The sequence below is a fragment of the Pelobates fuscus genome, chromosome 2 (genome assembly GCF_036172605.1).
Source record: "Pelobates fuscus isolate aPelFus1 chromosome 2, aPelFus1.pri, whole genome shotgun sequence".
Classification (NCBI taxonomy): Eukaryota; Metazoa; Chordata; class Amphibia; order Anura; family Pelobatidae; genus Pelobates; species Pelobates fuscus.
In genome coordinates this window covers 18,255,837-18,274,783 of record NC_086318.1, presented here as the reverse complement: position 1 = coordinate 18,274,783, position 18,947 = coordinate 18,255,837, and the positions used below count along the sequence as shown (strand labels likewise).

At 41.7% G+C, this 18,947-nt stretch overlaps 11 non-coding genes across 11 annotated transcripts; all 11 read right to left on the bottom strand.

The window, feature by feature from the left end:
- Window positions 1-19: 19 nt before the first annotated feature.
- TRNAN-GUU (transfer RNA asparagine (anticodon GUU)) lies at window positions 20-93 on the bottom strand. Its single transcript has one exon. It is a non-coding gene; the product is annotated as a tRNA-Asn (tRNA).
- A 1,469-nt stretch (window positions 94-1,562) lies between these two features.
- On the bottom strand, window positions 1,563-1,636 carry TRNAN-GUU (transfer RNA asparagine (anticodon GUU)). Its single transcript has one exon. It is a non-coding gene; the product is annotated as a tRNA-Asn (tRNA).
- Window positions 1,637-3,176: 1,540 nt separating this feature from the next.
- On the bottom strand, window positions 3,177-3,250 carry TRNAN-GUU (transfer RNA asparagine (anticodon GUU)). The gene has a single exon. It is a non-coding gene; the product is annotated as a tRNA-Asn (tRNA).
- Window positions 3,251-4,720: 1,470 nt separating this feature from the next.
- TRNAN-GUU (transfer RNA asparagine (anticodon GUU)) lies at window positions 4,721-4,794 on the bottom strand. The gene has a single exon. It is a non-coding gene; the product is annotated as a tRNA-Asn (tRNA).
- Window positions 4,795-7,808: 3,014 nt separating this feature from the next.
- TRNAN-GUU (transfer RNA asparagine (anticodon GUU)) lies at window positions 7,809-7,882 on the bottom strand. Its single transcript has one exon. It is a non-coding gene; the product is annotated as a tRNA-Asn (tRNA).
- A 1,470-nt stretch (window positions 7,883-9,352) lies between these two features.
- On the bottom strand, window positions 9,353-9,426 carry TRNAN-GUU (transfer RNA asparagine (anticodon GUU)). The gene has a single exon. It is a non-coding gene; the product is annotated as a tRNA-Asn (tRNA).
- Window positions 9,427-10,896: 1,470 nt separating this feature from the next.
- TRNAN-GUU (transfer RNA asparagine (anticodon GUU)) lies at window positions 10,897-10,970 on the bottom strand. Its single transcript has one exon. It is a non-coding gene; the product is annotated as a tRNA-Asn (tRNA).
- Window positions 10,971-12,440: 1,470 nt separating this feature from the next.
- On the bottom strand, window positions 12,441-12,514 carry TRNAN-GUU (transfer RNA asparagine (anticodon GUU)). The gene has a single exon. It is a non-coding gene; the product is annotated as a tRNA-Asn (tRNA).
- Window positions 12,515-13,983: 1,469 nt separating this feature from the next.
- TRNAN-GUU (transfer RNA asparagine (anticodon GUU)) lies at window positions 13,984-14,057 on the bottom strand. Its single transcript has one exon. It is a non-coding gene; the product is annotated as a tRNA-Asn (tRNA).
- Window positions 14,058-17,071: 3,014 nt separating this feature from the next.
- Window positions 17,072-17,145, bottom strand: TRNAN-GUU (transfer RNA asparagine (anticodon GUU)). Its single transcript has one exon. It is a non-coding gene; the product is annotated as a tRNA-Asn (tRNA).
- A 1,470-nt stretch (window positions 17,146-18,615) lies between these two features.
- On the bottom strand, window positions 18,616-18,689 carry TRNAN-GUU (transfer RNA asparagine (anticodon GUU)). Its single transcript has one exon. It is a non-coding gene; the product is annotated as a tRNA-Asn (tRNA).
- Between the last annotated feature and the right edge of the window lie 258 nt (window positions 18,690-18,947).

Below are 18,947 nucleotides of genomic sequence, written 5' to 3'. Positions count from 1 at the left end.
AAACTCAAGTGTCTCAAAACGTCCCTGGGTGGGCTTGAACCACCAACCTTTCGGTTAACAGCCGAACGCGCTAACCAATTGCGCCACAGAGACTAAGCACGTGAGGCGAGAGAGCTACGTGGACTAACAAGATTTTGCTCTCACAATGTCTAAATGCTTTTTCAGAGGTTACGGCATCCTCTGCTTTCAAATGCAGCTATGGTTCTTTATCTGCATGCAAATGTAGGTGGAGCCAGCTTCTCCCTTTCAAAATGCACAGAGAAAGGTGTGACAGCAGCAGAGTGGTGCAGCGGAAGCGTGCTGGGCCCATAACCCAGAGGTCGATGGATCGAAACCATCCTCTGCTAAGCAATTTGTTTTTGTTCAAATTTGTAATTCCGTTGGCAATCAAATCCCCAAACCTTAAGAGAAATTCACTTTTCCATGGGTTTTCACTGCTTTCGTTATGTTACCATCCACATCTGAGGTTTTATTGGTTTTAAGTCAATCGATGATAGCTTGCCTGTTAATTTCAAGAAAAATTGCACTTTCTGACCACTCTGTCAACATGTCTGTGTGACGTAACAGATTTCCAAACATTTCTATAGAGATCTCCTTTACGTCCTCACTTAACATGTTTAATGAATGTCTTTGGGGTTGTTATTTGTTTTCTTCTATACAATCTGTAGCCTCCGTTTGAATGTAATGTGTTGTTGCAGAAACATTATAGCTAATTTTACTCTTTGCTGCTGTTTTTCTTTCCTTTTTTTCTGTTTGGTTAGCGCATGCTTTGCCCATTCCATGTTAAAAATGAATCATCCCAGAGTGGAGTTGATCACCAAACTTTCCGTGCCCATCAAACGTTGCTAAGCTTGATGCAGTGAGGCATTAAAGTCGATTGCTTGTATTTGGACTGTTAACTCCGAGTGAAATGGCACTTTCTGATCATCTGGCACGTCCGTGCGTGTCTTCAAGTTTCAAAACACTTTCCTTAAAAAATTGTCTTCCAACGCTTTTAACATGCTTGTATGATATTTCTCTATTCCGTTTGCAGCCAGCCGTCTTCAATGTTTTTGCTGTTGTTTTTGATGTTTTTGTGGGAAAGATGAGGATTTTCATATTTTTTTGCTTATTGGTTAGCAAATGCTTTGCCCCTCCTGCATTGAAAAAGGAATGGTCCCGGAGTGGGGTTTCAACAGCACGCTTCGGGCGCTCATCACATGCTGATATGAGAAATGCAATGTGTTTGAAATTGCAGACACTTTCCCAATGAATGACGATGGATAGGAGCAGTCCCCTGTTCAGGTTCCCTTTGATCGAGCCCAATTTTCTGGCCAATCGGTTGACAACGGAATGAAGAATGAACTTCCTGTTCACTTCTGATGATGTTTTACGTGCTTTTGATGAAGTTTCAATTGGAAAGCACCGTCATAGATATGACGTCACCCTTCCTTTTAAACATGGTTTTGTGAAGGGTCTCCACCTATGTTAATCAATTTGCAATCACCGTCTTTGCGTTTGAAAGGTAACTATTTTGTGCTCCTTTTTTGCTTCTCGGTTAAAAAAACTCAAGTGTCTCAAAACGTCCCTGGGTGGGCTTGAACCACCAACCTTTCGGTTAACAGCCGAACGCGCTAACCAATTGCGCCACAGAGACTAAGCACGTGAGGCGAGAGGCGAGAGGCGAGAGGCGAGAGGCGAGAGGCGAGAGGCGAGAGGCGAGAGGCGAGAGGCGAGAGGCGAGAGAGCTACGTGGACTAACAAGATTTTGCTCTCACAATGTCTAAATGCTTTTTCAGAGGTTACGGCATCCTCTGCTTTCAAATGCAGCTATGGTTCTTTATCTGCATGCAAATGTAGGTGGAGCCAGCTTCTCCCTTTCAAAATGCACAGAGAAAGGTGTGACAGCAGCAGAGTGGCGCAGCGGAAGCGTGCTGGGCCCATAACCCAGAGGTCGATGGATCGAAACCATCCTCTGCTAAGCAATTTGTTTTTGTTCAAATTTGTAATTCCGTTGGCAATCAAATCCCCAAACCTTAAGAGAAATTCACTTTTCCATGGGTTTTCACTGCTTTCGTTATGTTACCATCCACATCTGAGGTTTTATTGGTTTTAAGTCAATCGATGATAGCTTGCCTGTTAATTTCAAGAAAAATTGCACTTTCTGACCACTCTGTCAACATGTCTGTGTGACGTAACAGATTTCCAAACATTTCTATAGAGATCTCCTTTACGTCCTCACTTAACATGTTTAATGAATGTCTTTGGGGTTGTTATTTGTTTTCTTCTATACAATCTGTAGCCTCCGTTTGAATGTAATGTGTTGTTGCAGAAACATTAAAGCTAATTTTACTCTTTGCTGCTGTTTTTCTTTCCTTTTTTTTCTGTTTGGTTAGCGCATGCTTTGCCCATTCCATGTTAAAAATGAATCATCCCAGAGTGGAGTTGATCACCAAACTTTCCGTGCCCATCAAACGTTGCTAAGCTTGATGCAGTGAGGCATTAAAGTCGATTGCTTGTATTTGGACTGTTAACTCCGAGTGAAATGGCACTTTCTGATCATCTGGCACGTCCGTGCGTGTCTTCAAGTTTCAAAACACTTTCCTTAAAAAATTGTCTTCCAACGCTTTTAACATGCTTGTATGATATTTCTCTATTCCGTTTGCAGCCAGCCGTCTTCAATGTTTTTGCTGTTGTTTTTGATGTTTTTGTGGGAAAGATGAGGATTTTCATATTTTTTTGCTTATTGGTTAGCAAATGCTTTGCCCCTCCTGCATTGAAAAAGGAATGGTCCCGGAGTGGGGTTTCAACAGCACGCTTCGGGCGCTCATCACATGCTGATATGAGAAATGCAATGTGTTTGAAATTGCAGACACTTTCCCAATGAATGACGATGGATAGGAGCAGTCCCCTGTTCAGGTTCCCTTTGATCGAGCCCAATTTTCTGGCCAATCGGTTGACAACGGAATGAAGAATGAACTTCCTGTTCACTTCTGATGATGTTTTACGTGCTTTTGATGAAGTTTCAATTGGAAAGCAACGTCATAGATATGACGTCAACCTTCCTTTTAAACATGGTTTTGTGAAGGGTCTCCACCTATGTTAATCAATTTGCAGTCACCGTATTTGCGTTTGAAAGGTAACTATTTTGTGCTCCTTTTTTGCTTCTCGGTTAAAAAAACTCAAGTGTCTCAAAACGTCCCTGGGTGGGCTTGAACCACCAACCTTTCGGTTAACAGCCGAACGCGCTAACCAATTGCGCCACAGAGACTAAGCACGTGAGGCGAGAGAGCTACGTGGACTAACAAGATTTTGCTCTCACAATGTCTAAATGCTTTTTCAGAGGTTACGGCATCCTCTGCTTTCAAATGCAGCTATGGTTCTTAATCTGCATGCAAATGTAGGTGGAGCCAGCTTCTCCCTTTCAAAATGCACAGAGAAAGGTGTGACAGCAGCAGAGTGGCGCAGCGGAAGCGTGCTGGGCCCATAACCCAGAGGTCGATGGATCGAAACCATCCTCTGCTAAGCAATTTGTTTTTGTTCAAATTTGTAATTCCGTTGGCAATCAAATCCCCAAACCTTAAGAGAAATTCACTTTTCCATGGGTTTTCACTGCTTTCGTTATGTTACCATCCACATCTGAGGTTTTATTGGTTTTAAGTCAATCGATGATAGCTTGCCTGTTAATTTCAAGAAAAATTGCACTTTCTGACCACTCTGTCAACATGTCTGTGTGACGTAACAGATTTCCAAACATTTCTATAGAGATCTCCTTTACGTCCTCACTTAACATGTTTAATGAATGTCTTTGGGGTTGTTATTTGTTTTCTTCTATACAATCTGTAGCCTCCGTTTGAATGTAATGTGTTGTTGCAGAAACATTAAAGCTAATTTTACTCTTTGCTGCTGTTTTTCTTTCCTTTTTTTTCTGTTTGGTTAGCGCATGCTTTGCCCATTCCATGTTAAAAATGAATCATCCCAGAGTGGAGTTGATCACCAAACTTTCCGTGCCCATCAAACGTTGCTAAGCTTGATGCAGTGAGGCATTAAAGTCGATTGCTTGTATTTGGACTGTTAACTCCGAGTGAAATGGCACTTTCTGATCATCTGGCACGTCCGTGCGTGTCTTCAAGTTTCAAAACACTTTCCTTAAAAAATTGTCTTCCAACGCTTTTAACATGCTTGTATGATATTTCTCTATTCCGTTTGCAGCCAGCCGTCTTCAATGTTTTTGCTGTTGTTTTTGATGTTTTTGTGGGAAAGATGAGGATTTTCATATTTTTTTGCTTATTGGTTAGCAAATGCTTTGCCCCTCCTGCATTGAAAAAGGAATGGTCCCGGAGTGGGGTTTCAACAGCACGCTTCGGGCGCTCATCACATGCTGATATGAGAAATGCAATGTGTTTGAAATTGCAGACACTTTCCCAATGAATGACGATGGATAGGAGCAGTCCCCTGTTCAGGTTCCCTTTGATCGAGCCCAATTTTCTGGCCAATCGGTTGACAACGGAATGAAGAATGAACTTCCTGTTCACTTCTGATGATGTTTTACGTGCTTTTGATGAAGTTTCAATTGGAAAGCACCGTCATAGATATGACGTCACCCTTCCTTTTAAACATGGTTTTGTGAAGGGTCTCCACCTATGTTAATCAATTTGCAGTCACCGTCTTTGCGTTTGAAAGGTAACTATTTTGTGCTCCTTTTTTGCTTCTCGGTTAAAAAAACTCAAGTGTCTCAAAACGTCCCTGGGTGGGCTTGAACCACCAACCTTTCGGTTAACAGCCGAACGCGCTAACCAATTGCGCCACAGAGACTAAGCACGTGAGGCGAGAGAGCTACGTGGACTAACAAGATTTTGCTCTCACAATGTCTAAATGCTTTTTCAGAGGTTACGGCATCCTCTGCTTTCAAATGCAGCTATGGTTCTTTATCTGCATGCAAATGTAGGTGGAGCCAGCTTCTCCCTTTCAAAATGCACAGAGAAAGGTGTGACAGCAGCAGAGTGGCGCAGCGGAAGCGTGCTGGGCCCATAACCCAGAGGTCGATGGATCGAAACCATCCTCTGCTAAGCAATTTGTTTTTGTTCAAATTTGTAATTCCGTTGGCAATCAAATCCCCAAACCTTAAGAGAAATTCACTTTTCCATGGGTTTTCACTGCTTTCGTTATGTTACCATCCACATCTGAGGTTTTATTGGTTTTAAGTCAATCGATGATAGCTTGCCTGTTAATTTCAAGAAAAATTGCACTTTCTGACCACTCTGTCAACATGTCTGTGTGACGTAACAGATTTCCAAACATTTCTATAGAGATCTCCTTTACGTCCTCACTTAACATGTTTAATGAATGTCTTTGGGGTTGTTATTTGTTTTCTTCTATACAATCTGTAGCCTCCGTTTGAATGTAATGTGTTGTTGCAGAAACATTAAAGCTAATTTTACTCTTTGCTGCTGTTTTTCTTTCCTTTTTTTTCTGTTTGGTTAGCGCATGCTTTGCCCATTCCATGTTAAAAATGAATCATCCCAGAGTGGAGTTGATCACCAAACTTTCCGTGCCCATCAAACGTTGCTAAGCTTGATGCAGTGAGGCATTAAAGTCGATTGCTTGTATTTGGACTGTTAACTCCGAGTGAAATGGCACTTTCTGATCATCTGGCACGTCCGTGCGTGTCTTCAAGTTTCAAAACACTTTCCTTAAAAAATTGTCTTCCAACGCTTTTAACATGCTTGTATGATATTTCTCTATTCCGTTTGCAGCCAGCCGTCTTCAATGTTTTTGCTGTTGTTTTTGATGTTTTTGTGGGAAAGATGAGGATTTTCATATTTTTTTGCTTATTGGTTAGCAAATGCTTTGCCCCTCCTGCATTGAAAAAGGAATGGTCCCGGAGTGGGGTTTCAACAGCACGCTTCGGGCGCTCATCACATGCTGATATGAGAAATGCAATGTGTTTGAAATTGCAGACACTTTCCCAATGAATGACGATGGATAGGAGCAGTCCCCTGTTCAGGTTCCCTTTGATCGAGCCCAATTTTCTGGCCAATCGGTTGACAACGGAATGAAGAATGAACTTCCTGTTCACTTCTGATGATGTTTTACGTGCTTTTGATGAAGTTTCAATTGGAAAGCAACGTCATAGATATGACGTCAACCTTCCTTTTAAACATGGTTTTGTGAAGGGTCTCCACCTATGTTAATCAATTTGCAGTCACCGTATTTGCGTTTGAAAGGTAACTATTTTGTGCTCCTTTTTTGCTTCTCGGTTAAAAAAACTCAAGTGTCTCAAAACGTCCCTGGGTGGGCTTGAACCACCAACCTTTCGGTTAACAGCCGAACGCGCTAACCAATTGCGCCACAGAGATTAAGCACGTGAGGCGAGAGAGCTACGTGGACTAACAAGATTTTGCTCTCACAATGTCTAAATGCTTTTTCAGAGGTTACGGCATCCTCTGCTTTCAAATGCAGCTATGGTTCTTTATCTGCATGCAAATGTAGGTGGAGCCAGCTTCTCCCTTTCAAAATGCACAGAGAAAGGTGTGACAGCAGCAGAGTGGCGCAGCGGAAGCGTGCTGGGCCCATAACCCAGAGGTCGATGGATCGAAACTATCCTCTGCTAAGCAATTTGTTTTTGTTCAAATTTGTAATTCCGTTGGCAATCAAATCCCCAAACCTTAAGAGAAATTCACTTTTCCATGGGTTTTCACTGCTTTCGTTATGTTACCATCCACATCTGAGGTTTTATTGGTTTTAAGTCAATCGATGATAGCTTGCCTGTTAATTTCAAGAAAAATTGCACTTTCTGACCACTCTGTCAACATGTCTGTGTGACGTAACAGATTTCCAAACATTTCTATAGAGATCTCCTTTACGTCCTCACTTAACATGTTTAATGAATGTCTTTGGGGTTGTTATTTGTTTTCTTCTATACAATCTGTAGCCTCCGTTTGAATGTAATGTGTTGTTGCAGAAACATTAAAGCTAATTTTACTCTTTGCTGCTGTTTTTCACTCCTTTTTTTTCTGTTTGGTTAGCGCATGCTTTGCCCATTCCATGTTAAAAATGAATCATCCCAGAGTGGAGTTGATCACCAAACTTTCCGTGCCCATCAAACGTTGCTAAGCTTGATGCAGTGAGGCATTAAAGTCGATTGCTTGTATTTGGACTGTTAACTCCGAGTGAAATGGCACTTTCTGATCATCTGGCACGTCCGTGCGTGTCTTCAAGTTTCAAAACACTTTCCTTAAAAAATTGTCTTCCAACGCTTTTAACATACTTGTATGATATTTCTCTATTCCGTTTGCAGCCAGCCGTCTTCAATGTTTTTGCTGTTGTTTTTGATGTTTTTGTGGGAAAGATGAGGATTTTCATATTTTTTTTCTTATTGGTTAGCAAATGCTTTGCCCCTCCTGCATTGAAAAAGGAATGGTCCCGGAGTGGGGTTTCAACAGCACGCTTCGGGCGCTCATCACATGCTGATATGAGAAATGCAATGTGTTTGAAATTGCAGACACTTTCCCAATGAATGACGATGGATAGGAGCAGTCCCCTGTTCAGGTTCCCTTTGATCGAGCCCAATTTTCTGGCCAATCGGTTGACAACGGAATGAAGAATGAACTTCCTGTTCACTTCTGATGATGTTTTACGTGCTTTTGATGAAGTTTCAATTGGAAAGCACCGTCATAGATATGACGTCACCCTTCCTTTTAAACATGGTTTTGTGAAGGGTCTCCACCTATGTTAATCAATTTGCAGTCACCGTCTTTGCGTTTGAAAGGTAACTATTTTGTGCTCCTTTTTTGCTTCTCGGTTAAAAAAACTCAAGTGTCTCAAAACGTCCCTGGGTGGGCTTGAACCACCAACCTTTCGGTTAACAGCCGAACGCGCTAACCAATTGCGCCACAGAGACTAAGCACGTGAGGCGAGAGAGCTACGTGGACTAACAAGATTTTGCTCTCACAATGTCTAAATGCTTTTTCAGAGGTTACGGCATCCTCTGCTTTCAAATGCAGCTATGGTTCTTTATCTGCATGCAAATGTAGGTGGAGCCAGCTTCTCCCTTTCAAAATGCACAGAGAAAGGTGTGACAGCAGCAGAGTGGCGCAGCGGAAGCGTGCTGGGCCCATAACCCAGAGGTCGATGGATCGAAACCATCCTCTGCTAAGCAATTTGTTTTTGTTCAAATTTGTAATTCCGTTGGCAATCAAATCCCCAAACCTTAAGAGAAATTCACTTTTCCATGGGTTTTCACTGCTTTCGTTATGTTACCATCCACATCTGAGGTTTTATTGGTTTTAAGTCAATCGATGATAGCTTGCCTGTTAATTTCAAGAAAAATTGCACTTTCTGACCACTCTGTCAACATGTCTGTGTGACGTAACAGATTTCCAAACATTTCTATAGAGATCTCCTTTACGTCCTCACTTAACATGTTTAATGAATGTCTTTGGGGTTGTTATTTGTTTTCTTCTATACAATCTGTAGCCTCCGTTTGAATGTAATGTGTTGTTGCAGAAACATTAAAGCTAATTTTACTCTTTGCTGCTGTTTTTCTTTCCTTTTTTTTCTGTTTGGTTAGCGCATGCTTTGCCCATTCCATGTTAAAAATGAATCATCCCAGAGTGGAGTTGATCACCAAACTTTCCGTGCCCATCAAACGTTGCTAAGCTTGATGCAGTGAGGCATTAAAGTCGATTGCTTGTATTTGGACTGTTAACTCCGAGTGAAATGGCACTTTCTGATCATCTGGCACGTCCGTGCGTGTCTTCAAGTTTCAAAACACTTTCCTTAAAAAATTGTCTTCCAACGCTTTTAACATGCTTGTATGATATTTCTCTATTCCGTTTGCAGCCAGCCGTCTTCAATGTTTTTGCTGTTGTTTTTGATGTTTTTGTGGGAAAGATGAGGATTTTCATATTTTTTTGCTTATTGGTTAGCAAATGCTTTGCCCCTCCTGCATTGAAAAAGGAATGGTCCCGGAGTGGGGTTTCAACAGCACGCTTCGGGCGCTCATCACATGCTGATATGAGAAATGCAATGTGTTTGAAATTGCAGACACTTTCCCAATGAATGACGATGGATAGGAGCAGTCCCCTGTTCAGGTTCCCTTTGATCGAGCCCAATTTTCTGGCCAATCGGTTGACAACGGAATGAAGAATGAACTTCCTGTTCACTTCTGATGATGTTTTACGTGCTTTTGATGAAGTTTCAATTGGAAAGCAACGTCATAGATATGACGTCAACCTTCCTTTTAAACATGGTTTTGTGAAGGGTCTCCACCTATGTTAATCAATTTGCAGTCACCGTCTTTGCGTTTGAAAGGTAACTATTTTGTGCTCCTTTTTTGCTTCTCGGTTAAAAAAACTCAAGTGTCTCAAAACGTCCCTGGGTGGGCTTGAACCACCAACCTTTCGGTTAACAGCCGAACGCGCTAACCAATTGCGCCACAGAGACTAAGCACGTGAGGCGAGAGAGCTACGTGGACTAACAAGATTTTGCTCTCACAATGTCTAAATGCTTTTTCAGAGGTTACGGCATCCTCTGCTTTCAAATGCAGCTATGGTTCTTTATCTGCATGCAAATGTAGGTGGAGCCAGCTTCTCCCTTTCAAAATGCACAGAGAAAGGTGTGACAGCAGCAGAGTGGCGCAGCGGAAGCGTGCTGGGCCCATAACCCAGAGGTCGATGGATCGAAACCATCCTCTGCTAAGCAATTTGTTTTTGTTCAAATTTGTAATTCCGTTGGCAATCAAATCCCCAAACCTTAAGAGAAATTCACTTTTCCATGGGTTTTCACTGCTTTCGTTATGTTACCATCCACATCTGAGGTTTTATTGGTTTTAAGTCAATCGATGATAGCTTGCCTGTTAATTTCAAGAAAAATTGCACTTTCTGACCACTCTGTCAACATGTCTGTGTGACGTAACAGATTTCCAAACATTTCTATAGAGATCTCCTTTACGTCCTCACTTAACATGTTTAATGAATGTCTTTGGGGTTGTTATTTGTTTTCTTCTATACAATCTGTAGCCTCCGTTTGAATGTAATGTGTTGTTGCAGAAACATTAAAGCTAATTTTACTCTTTGCTGCTGTTTTTCTTTCCTTTTTTTTCTGTTTGGTTAGCGCATGCTTTGCCCATTCCATGTTAAAAATGAATCATCCCAGAGTGGAGTTGATCACCAAACTTTCCGTGCCCATCAAACGTTGCTAAGCTTGATGCAGTGAGGCATTAAAGTCGATTGCTTGTATTTGGACTGTTAACTCCGAGTGAAATGGCACTTTCTGATCATCTGGCACGTCCGTGCGTGTCTTCAAGTTTCAAAACACTTTCCTTAAAAAATTGTCTTCCAACGCTTTTAACATGCTTGTATGATATTTCTCTATTCCGTTTGCAGCCAGCCGTCTTCAATGTTTTTGCTGTTGTTTTTGATGTTTTTGTGGGAAAGATGAGGATTTTCATATTTTTTTGCTTATTGGTTAGCAAATGCTTTGCCCCTCCTGCATTGAAAAAGGAATGGTCCCGGAGTGGGGTTTCAACAGCACGCTTCGGGCGCTCATCACATGCTGATATAAGAAATGCAATGTGTTTGAAATTGCAGACACTTTCCCAATGAATGACGATGGATAGGAGCAGTCCCCTGTTCAGGTTCCCTTTGATCGAGCCCAATTTTCTGGCCAATCGGTTGACAACGGAATGAAGAATGAACTTCCTGTTCACTTCTGATGATGTTTTACGTGCTTTTGATGAAGTTTCAATTGGAAAGCAACGTCATAGATATGACGTCAACCTTCCTTTTAAACATGGTTTTGTGAAGGGTCTCCACCTATGTTAATCAATTTGCAGTCACCGTATTTGCGTTTGAAAGGTAACTATTTTGTGCTCCTTTTTTGCTTCTCGGTTAAAAAAACTCAAGTGTCTCAAAACGTCCCTGGGTGGGCTTGAACCACCAACCTTTCGGTTAACAGCCGAACGCGCTAACCAATTGCGCCACAGAGACTAAGCACGTGAGGCGAGAGAGCTACGTGGACTAACAAGATTTTGCTCTCACAATGTCTAAATGCTTTTTCAGAGGTTACGGCATCCTCTGCTTTCAAATGCAGCTATGGTTCTTAATCTGCATGCAAATGTAGGTGGAGCCAGCTTCTCCCTTTCAAAATGCACAGAGAAAGGTGTGACAGCAGCAGAGTGGCGCAGCGGAAGCGTGCTGGGCCCATAACCCAGAGGTCGATGGATCGAAACCATCCTCTGCTAAGCAATTTGTTTTTGTTCAAATTTGTAATTCCGTTGGCAATCAAATCCCCAAACCTTAAGAGAAATTCACTTTTCCATGGGTTTTCACTGCTTTCGTTATGTTACCATCCACATCTGAGGTTTTATTGGTTTTAAGTCAATCGATGATAGCTTGCCTGTTAATTTCAAGAAAAATTGCACTTTCTGACCACTCTGTCAACATGTCTGTGTGACGTAACAGATTTCCAAACATTTCTATAGAGATCTTCTTTACGTCCTCACTTAACATGTTTAATGAATGTCTTTGGGGTTGTTATTTGTTTTCTTCTATACAATCTGTAGCCTCCGTTTGAATGTAATGTGTTGTTGCAGAAACATTAAAGCTAATTTTACTCTTTGCTGCTGTTTTTCTTTCCTTTTTTTTCTGTTTGGTTAGCGCATGCTTTGCCCATTCCATGTTAAAAATGAATCATCCCAGAGTGGAGTTGATCACCAAACTTTCCGTGCCCATCAAACGTTGCTAAGCTTGATGCAGTGAGGCATTAAAGTCGATTGCTTGTATTTGGACTGTTAACTCCGAGTGAAATGGCACTTTCTGATCATCTGGCACGTCCGTGCGTGTCTTCAAGTTTCAAAACACTTTCCTTAAAAAATTGTCTTCCAACGCTTTTAACATACTTGTATGATATTTCTCTATTCCGTTTGCAGCCAGCCGTCTTCAATGTTTTTGCTGTTGTTTTTGATGTTTTTGTGGGAAAGATGAGGATTTTCATATTTTTTTTCTTATTGGTTAGCAAATGCTTTGCCCCTCCTGCATTGAAAAAGGAATGGTCCCGGAGTGGGGTTTCAACAGCACGCTTCGGGCGCTCATCACATGCTGATATGAGAAATGCAATGTGTTTGAAATTGCAGACACTTTCCCAATGAATGACGATGGATAGGAGCAGTCCCCTGTTCAGGTTCCCTTTGATCGAGCCCAATTTTCTGGCCAATCGGTTGACAACGGAATGAAGAATGAACTTCCTGTTCACTTCTGATGATGTTTTACGTGCTTTTGATGAAGTTTCAATTGGAAAGCACCGTCATAGATATGACGTCACCCTTCCTTTTAAACATGGTTTTGTGAAGGGTCTCCACCTATGTTAATCAATTTGCAGTCACCGTCTTTGCGTTTGAAAGGTAACTATTTTGTGCTCCTTTTTTGCTTCTCGGTTAAAAAAACTCAAGTGTCTCAAAACGTCCCTGGGTGGGCTTGAACCACCAACCTTTCGGTTAACAGCCGAACGCGCTAACCAATTGCGCCACAGAGACTAAGCACGTGAGGCGAGAGAGCTACGTGGACTAACAAGATTTTGCTCTCACAATGTCTAAATGCTTTTTCAGAGGTTACGGCATCCTCTGCTTTCAAATGCAGCTATGGTTCTTTATCTGCATGCAAATGTAGGTGGAGCCAGCTTCTCCCTTTCAAAATGCACAGAGAAAGGTGTGACAGCAGCAGAGTGGCGCAGCGGAAGCGTGCTGGGCCCATAACCCAGAGGTCGATGGATCGAAACCATCCTCTGCTAAGCAATTTGTTTTTGTTCAAATTTGTAATTCCGTTGGCAATCAAATCCCCAAACCTTAAGAGAAATTCACTTTTCCATGGGTTTTCACTGCTTTCGTTATGTTACCATCCACATCTGAGGTTTTATTGGTTTTAAGTCAATCGATGATAGCTTGCCTGTTAATTTCAAGAAAAATTGCACTTTCTGACCACTCTGTCAACATGTCTGTGTGACGTAACAGATTTCCAAACATTTCTATAGAGATCTCCTTTACGTCCTCACTTAACATGTTTAATGAATGTCTTTGGGGTTGTTATTTGTTTTCTTCTATACAATCTGTAGCCTCCGTTTGAATGTAATGTGTTGTTGCAGAAACATTAAAGCTAATTTTACTCTTTGCTGCTGTTTTTCTTTCCTTTTTTTCTGTTTGGTTAGCGCATGCTTTGCCCATTCCATGTTAAAAATGAATCATCCCAGAGTGGAGTTGATCACCAAACTTTCCGTGCCCATCAAACGTTGCTAAGCTTGATGCAGTGAGGCATTAAAGTCGATTGCTTGTATTTGGACTGTTAACTCCGAGTGAAATGGCACTTTCTGATCATCTGGCACGTCCGTGCGTGTCTTCAAGTTTCAAAACACTTTCCTTAAAAAATTGTCTTCCAACGCTTTTAACATACTTGTATGATATTTCTCTATTCCGTTTGCAGCCAGCCGTCTTCAATGTTTTTGCTGTTGTTTTTGATGTTTTTGTGGGAAAGATGAGGATTTTCATATTTTTTTGCTTATTGGTTAGCAAATGCTTTGCCCCTCCTGCATTGAAAAAGGAATGGTCCCGGAGTGGGGTTTCAACAGCACGCTTCGGGCGCTCATCACATGCTGATATGAGAAATGCAATGTGTTTGAAATTGCAGACACTTTCCCAATGAATGATGATGGATAGGAGCAGTCCCCTGTTCAGGTTCCCTTTGATCGAGCCCAATTTTCTGGCCAATCGGTTGACAACGGAATGAAGAATGAACTTCCTGTTCACTTCTGATGATGTTTTACGTGCTTTTGATGAAGTTTCAATTGGAAAGCACCGTCATAGATATGACGTCACCCTTCCTTTTAAACATGGTTTTGTGAAGGGTCTCCACCTATGTTAATCAATTTGCAGTCACCGTCTTTGCGTTTGAAAGGTAACTATTTTGTGCTCCTTTTTTGCTTCTCGGTTAAAAAAACTCAAGTGTCTCAAAACGTCCCTGGGTGGGCTTGAACCACCAACCTTTCGGTTAACAGCCGAACGCGCTAACCAATTGCGCCACAGAGACTAAGCACGTGAGGCGAGAGAGCTACGTGGACTAACAAGATTTTGCTCTCACAATGTCTAAATGCTTTTTCAGAGGTTACGGCATCCTCTGCTTTCAAATGCAGCTATGGTTCTTTATCTGCATGCAAATGTAGGTGGAGCCAGCTTCTCCCTTTCAAAATGCACAGAGAAAGGTGTGACAGCAGCAGAGTGGCGCAGCGGAAGCGTGCTGGGTTCATAACCCAGAGGTCGATGGATCGAAACCATCCTCTGCAAAGCAATTTGTTTTTGTTCAAATTTGTAATTCCGTTGGCAATCAAATCCCCAAACCTTAAGAGAAATTCACTTTTCCATGGGTTTTCACTGCTTTCGTTATGTTACCATCCACATCTGAGGTTTTATTGGTTTTAAGTCAATCGATGATAGCTTGCCTGTTAATTTCAAGAAAAATTGCACTTTCTGACCACTCTGTCAACATGTCTGTGTGACGTAACAGATTTCCAAACATTTCTATAGAGATCTCCTTTACGTCCTCACTTAACATGTTTAATGAATGTCTTTGGGGTTGTTATTTGTTTTCTTCTATACAATCTGTAGCCTCCGTTTGAATGTAATGTGTTGTTGCAGAAACATTAAAGCTAATTTTACTCTTTGCTGCTGTTTTTCTTTCCTTTTTTTTCTGTTTGGTTAGCGCATGCTTTGCCCATTCCATGTTAAAAATGAATCATCCCAGAGTGGAGTTGATCACCAAACTTTCCGTGCCCATCAAACGTTGCTAAGCTTGATGCAGTGAGGCATTAAAGTCGATTGCTTGTATTTGGACTGTTAACTCCGAGTGAAATGGCACTTTCTGATCATCTGGCACGTCCGTGCGTGTCTTCAAGTTTCAAAACACTTTCCTTAAAAAATTGTCTTCCAACGCTTTTAACATGCTTGTATGATATTTCTCTATTCCGTTTGCAGCCAGCCGTCTTCAATGTTTTTGCTGTTGTTTTTGATGTTTTTGTGGGAAAGATGAGGATTTTCATATTTTTTTGCTTATTGGTTAGCAAATGCTTTGCCCCTCCTGCATTGAAAAAGGAATGGTCCCGGAGTGGGGTTTCAACAGCACGCTTCGGGCGCTCATCACATGCTGATATGAGAAATGCAATGTGTTTGAAATTGCAGACACTTTCCCAATGAATGACGATGGATAGGAGCAGTCCCCTGTTCAGGTTCCCTTTGATCGAGCCCAATTTTCTGGCCAATCGGTTGACAACGGAATGAAGAATGAACTTCCTGTTCACTTCTGATGATGTTTTACGTGCTTTTGATGAAGTTTCAATTGGAAAGCACCTTCATAGATATGACGTCACCCTTCCTTTTAAACATTGTTTTGTGAAGGGTCTCCACCTATGTTAATCAATTTGCAGTCACCGTATTTGCGTTTGAAAGGTAACTATTTTGTGCTCCTTTTTTGCTTCTCGGTTAAAAAAACTCAAGTGTCTCAAAACGTCCCTGGGTGGGCTTGAACCACCAACCTTTCAGTTAACAGCCGAACGCGCTAACCAATTGCACCACAGAGACTACGCACGTGAGGCGAGAGAGCTACGTGGACTAACAAGATTTTGCTCTCACAATGTCTAAATGCTTTTTCAGAGGTTACGGCATCCTCTGCTTTCAAATGCAGCTATGGTTCTTTATCTGCATGCAAATGTAGGTGGAGCCAGCTTCTCCCTTTCAAAATGCACAGAGAAAGGTGTGACAGCAGCAGAGTGGCGCAGCGGAAGTGTTCTGGGCCCATAACCCAGAGGTCGATGGATCGAAACCATCCTCTGCTAAGCAATTTGTTTTTGTTCAAATTTGTAATTCCGTTGGCAATCAAATCCCCAAACCTTAAGAGAAATTCACTTTTCCATGGGTTTTCACTGCTTTCGTTATGTTACCATCCACATCTGAGGTTTTATTGGTTTTAAGTCAATCGATGATAGCTTGCCTGTTAATTTCAAGAAAAATTGCACTTTCTGACCACTCTGTCAACATGTCTGTGTGACGTAACAGATTTCCAAACATTTCTATAGAGATCTCCTTTACGTCCTCACTTAACATGTTTAATGAATGTCTTTGGGGTTGTTATTTGTTTTCTTCTATACAATCTGTAGCCTCCGTTTGAATGTAATGTGTTGTTGCAGAAACATTAAAGCTAATTTTACTCTTTGCTGCTGTTTTTCTTTCCTTTTTTTTCTGTTTGGTTAGCGCATGCTTTGCCCATTCCATGTTAAAAATGAATCATCCCAGAGTGGAGTTGATCACCAAACTTTCCGTGCCCATCAAACGTTGCTAAGCTTGATGCAGTGAGGCATTAAAGTCGATTGCTTGTATTTGGACTGTTAACTCCGAGTGAAATGGCACTTTCTGATCATCTGGCACGTCCGTGCGTGTCTTCAAGTTTCAAAACACTTTCCTTAAAAAATTGTCTTCCAACGCTTTTAACATGCTTGTATGATATTTCTCTATTCCGTTTGCAGCCAGCCGTCTTCAATGTTTTTGCTGTTGTTTTTGATGTTTTTGTGGGAAAGATGAGGATTTTCATATTTTTTTGCTTATTGGTTAGCAAATGCTTTGCCCCTCCTGCATTGAAAAAGGAATGGTCCCGGAGTGGGGTTTCAACAGCACGCTTCGGGCGCTCATCACATGCTGATATGAGAAATGCAATGTGTTTGAAATTGCAGACACTTTCCCAATGAATGACGATGGATAGGAGCAGTCCCCTGTTCAGGTTCCCTTTGATCGAGCCCAATTTTCTGGCCAATCGGTTGACAACGGAATGAAGAATGAACTTCCTGTTCACTTCTGATGATGTTTTACGTGCTTTTGATGAAGTTTCAATTGGAAAGCAACGTCATAGATATGACGTCAACCTTCCTTTTAAACATGGTTTTGTGAAGGGTCTCCACCTATGTTAATCAATTTGCAGTCACCGTCTTTGCGTTTGAAAGGTAACTATTTTGTGCTCCTTTTTTGCTTCTCGGTTAAAAAAACTCAAGTGTCTCAAAACGTCCCTGGGTGGGCTTGAACCACCAACCTTTCGGTTAACAGCCGAACGCGCTAACCAATTGCGCCACAGAGACTAAGCACGTGAGGCGAGAGAGCTACGTGGACTAACAAGATTTTGCTCTCACAATGTCTAAATGCTTTTTCAGAGGTTACGGCATCCTCTGCTTTCAAATGCAGCTATGGTTCTTTATCTGCATGCAAATGTAGGTGGAGCCAGCTTCTCCCTTTTAAAATGCACAGAGAAAGGTGTGACAGCAGCAGAGTGGCGCAGCGGAAGCGTGCTGGGCCCATAACCCAGAGGTCGATGGATCGAAACCATCCTCTGCTAAGCAATTTGTTTTTGTTCAAATTTGTAATTCCGTTGGCAATCAAATCCCCAAACCTTAAGAGAAATTCACTTTTCCATGGGTTTTCACTGCTTTCGTTATGTTACCATCCACATCTGAGGTTTTATTGGTTTTAAGTCAATCGATGATAGCTTGCCTGTTAATTTCAAGAAAAATTGCACTTTCTGACCACTCTGTCAACATGTCTGTGTGACGTAACAGATTTCCAAACATTTCTATAGAGATCTCCTTTACGTCCTCACTTAACATGTTTAATGAATGTCTTTGGGGTTGTTATTTGTTTTCTTCTATACAATCTGTAGCCTCCGTTTGAATGTAATGTGTTGTTGCAGAAACATTAAAGCTAATTTTACTCTTTGCTGCTGTTTTTCTTTCCTTTTTTTTCTGTTTGGTTAGCGCATGCTTTGCCCATTCCATGTTAAAAATGAATCATCCCAGAGTGGAATTGATCACCAAACTTTCCGTGCCCATCAAACGTTGCTAAGCTTGATGCAGTGAGGCATTAAAGTCGATTGCTTGTATTTGGACTGTTAACTCCGAGTGAAATGGCACTTTCTGATCATCTGGCACGTCCGTGCGTGTCTTCAAGTTTCAAAACACTTTCCTTAAAAAATTGTCTTCCAACGCTTTTAACATACTTGTATGATATTTCTCTATTCCGTTTGCAGCCAGCCGTCTTCAATGTTTTTGCTGTTGTTTTTGATGTTTTTGTGGGAAAGATGAGGATTTTCATATTTTTTTGCTTATTGGTTAGCAAATGCTTTGCCCCTCCTGCATTGAAAAAGGAATGGTCCCGGAGTGGGGTTTCAACAGCACGCTTCGGGCGCTCATCACATGCTGATATGAGAAATGCAATGTGTTTGAAATTGCAGACACTTTCCCAATGAATGACGATGGATAGGAGCAGTCCCCTGTTCAGGTTCCCTTTGATCGAGCCCAATTTTCTGGCCAATCGGTTGACAACGGAATGAAGAATGAACTTCCTGTTCACTTCTGATGATGTTTTACGTGCTTTTGATGAAGTTTCAATTGGAAAGCACCGTCATAGATATGACGTCACCCTTCCTTTTAAACATGGTTTTGTGAAGGGTCTCCACCTATGTTAATCAATTTGCAGTCACCGTCTTTGCGTTTGAAAGGTAACTATTTTGTGCTCCTTTTTTGCTTCTCGGTTAAAAAAACTCAAGTGTCTCAAAACGTCCCTGGGTGGGCTTGAACCACCAACCTTTCGGTTAACAGCCGAACGCGCTAACCAATTGCGCCACAGAGACTAAGCACGTGAGGCGAGAGAGCTACGTGGACTAACAAGATTTTGCTCTCACAATGTCTAAATGCTTTTTCAGAGGTTACGGCATCCTCTGCTTTCAAATGCAGCTATGGTTCTTTATCTGCATGCAAATGTAGGTGGAGCCAGCTTCTCCCTTTCAAAATGCACAGAGAAAGGTGTGACAGCAGCAGAGTGGCGCAGCGGAAGCGTGCTGGGCCCATAACCCAGAGGTCGATGGATCGAAACCATCCTCTGCTAAGCA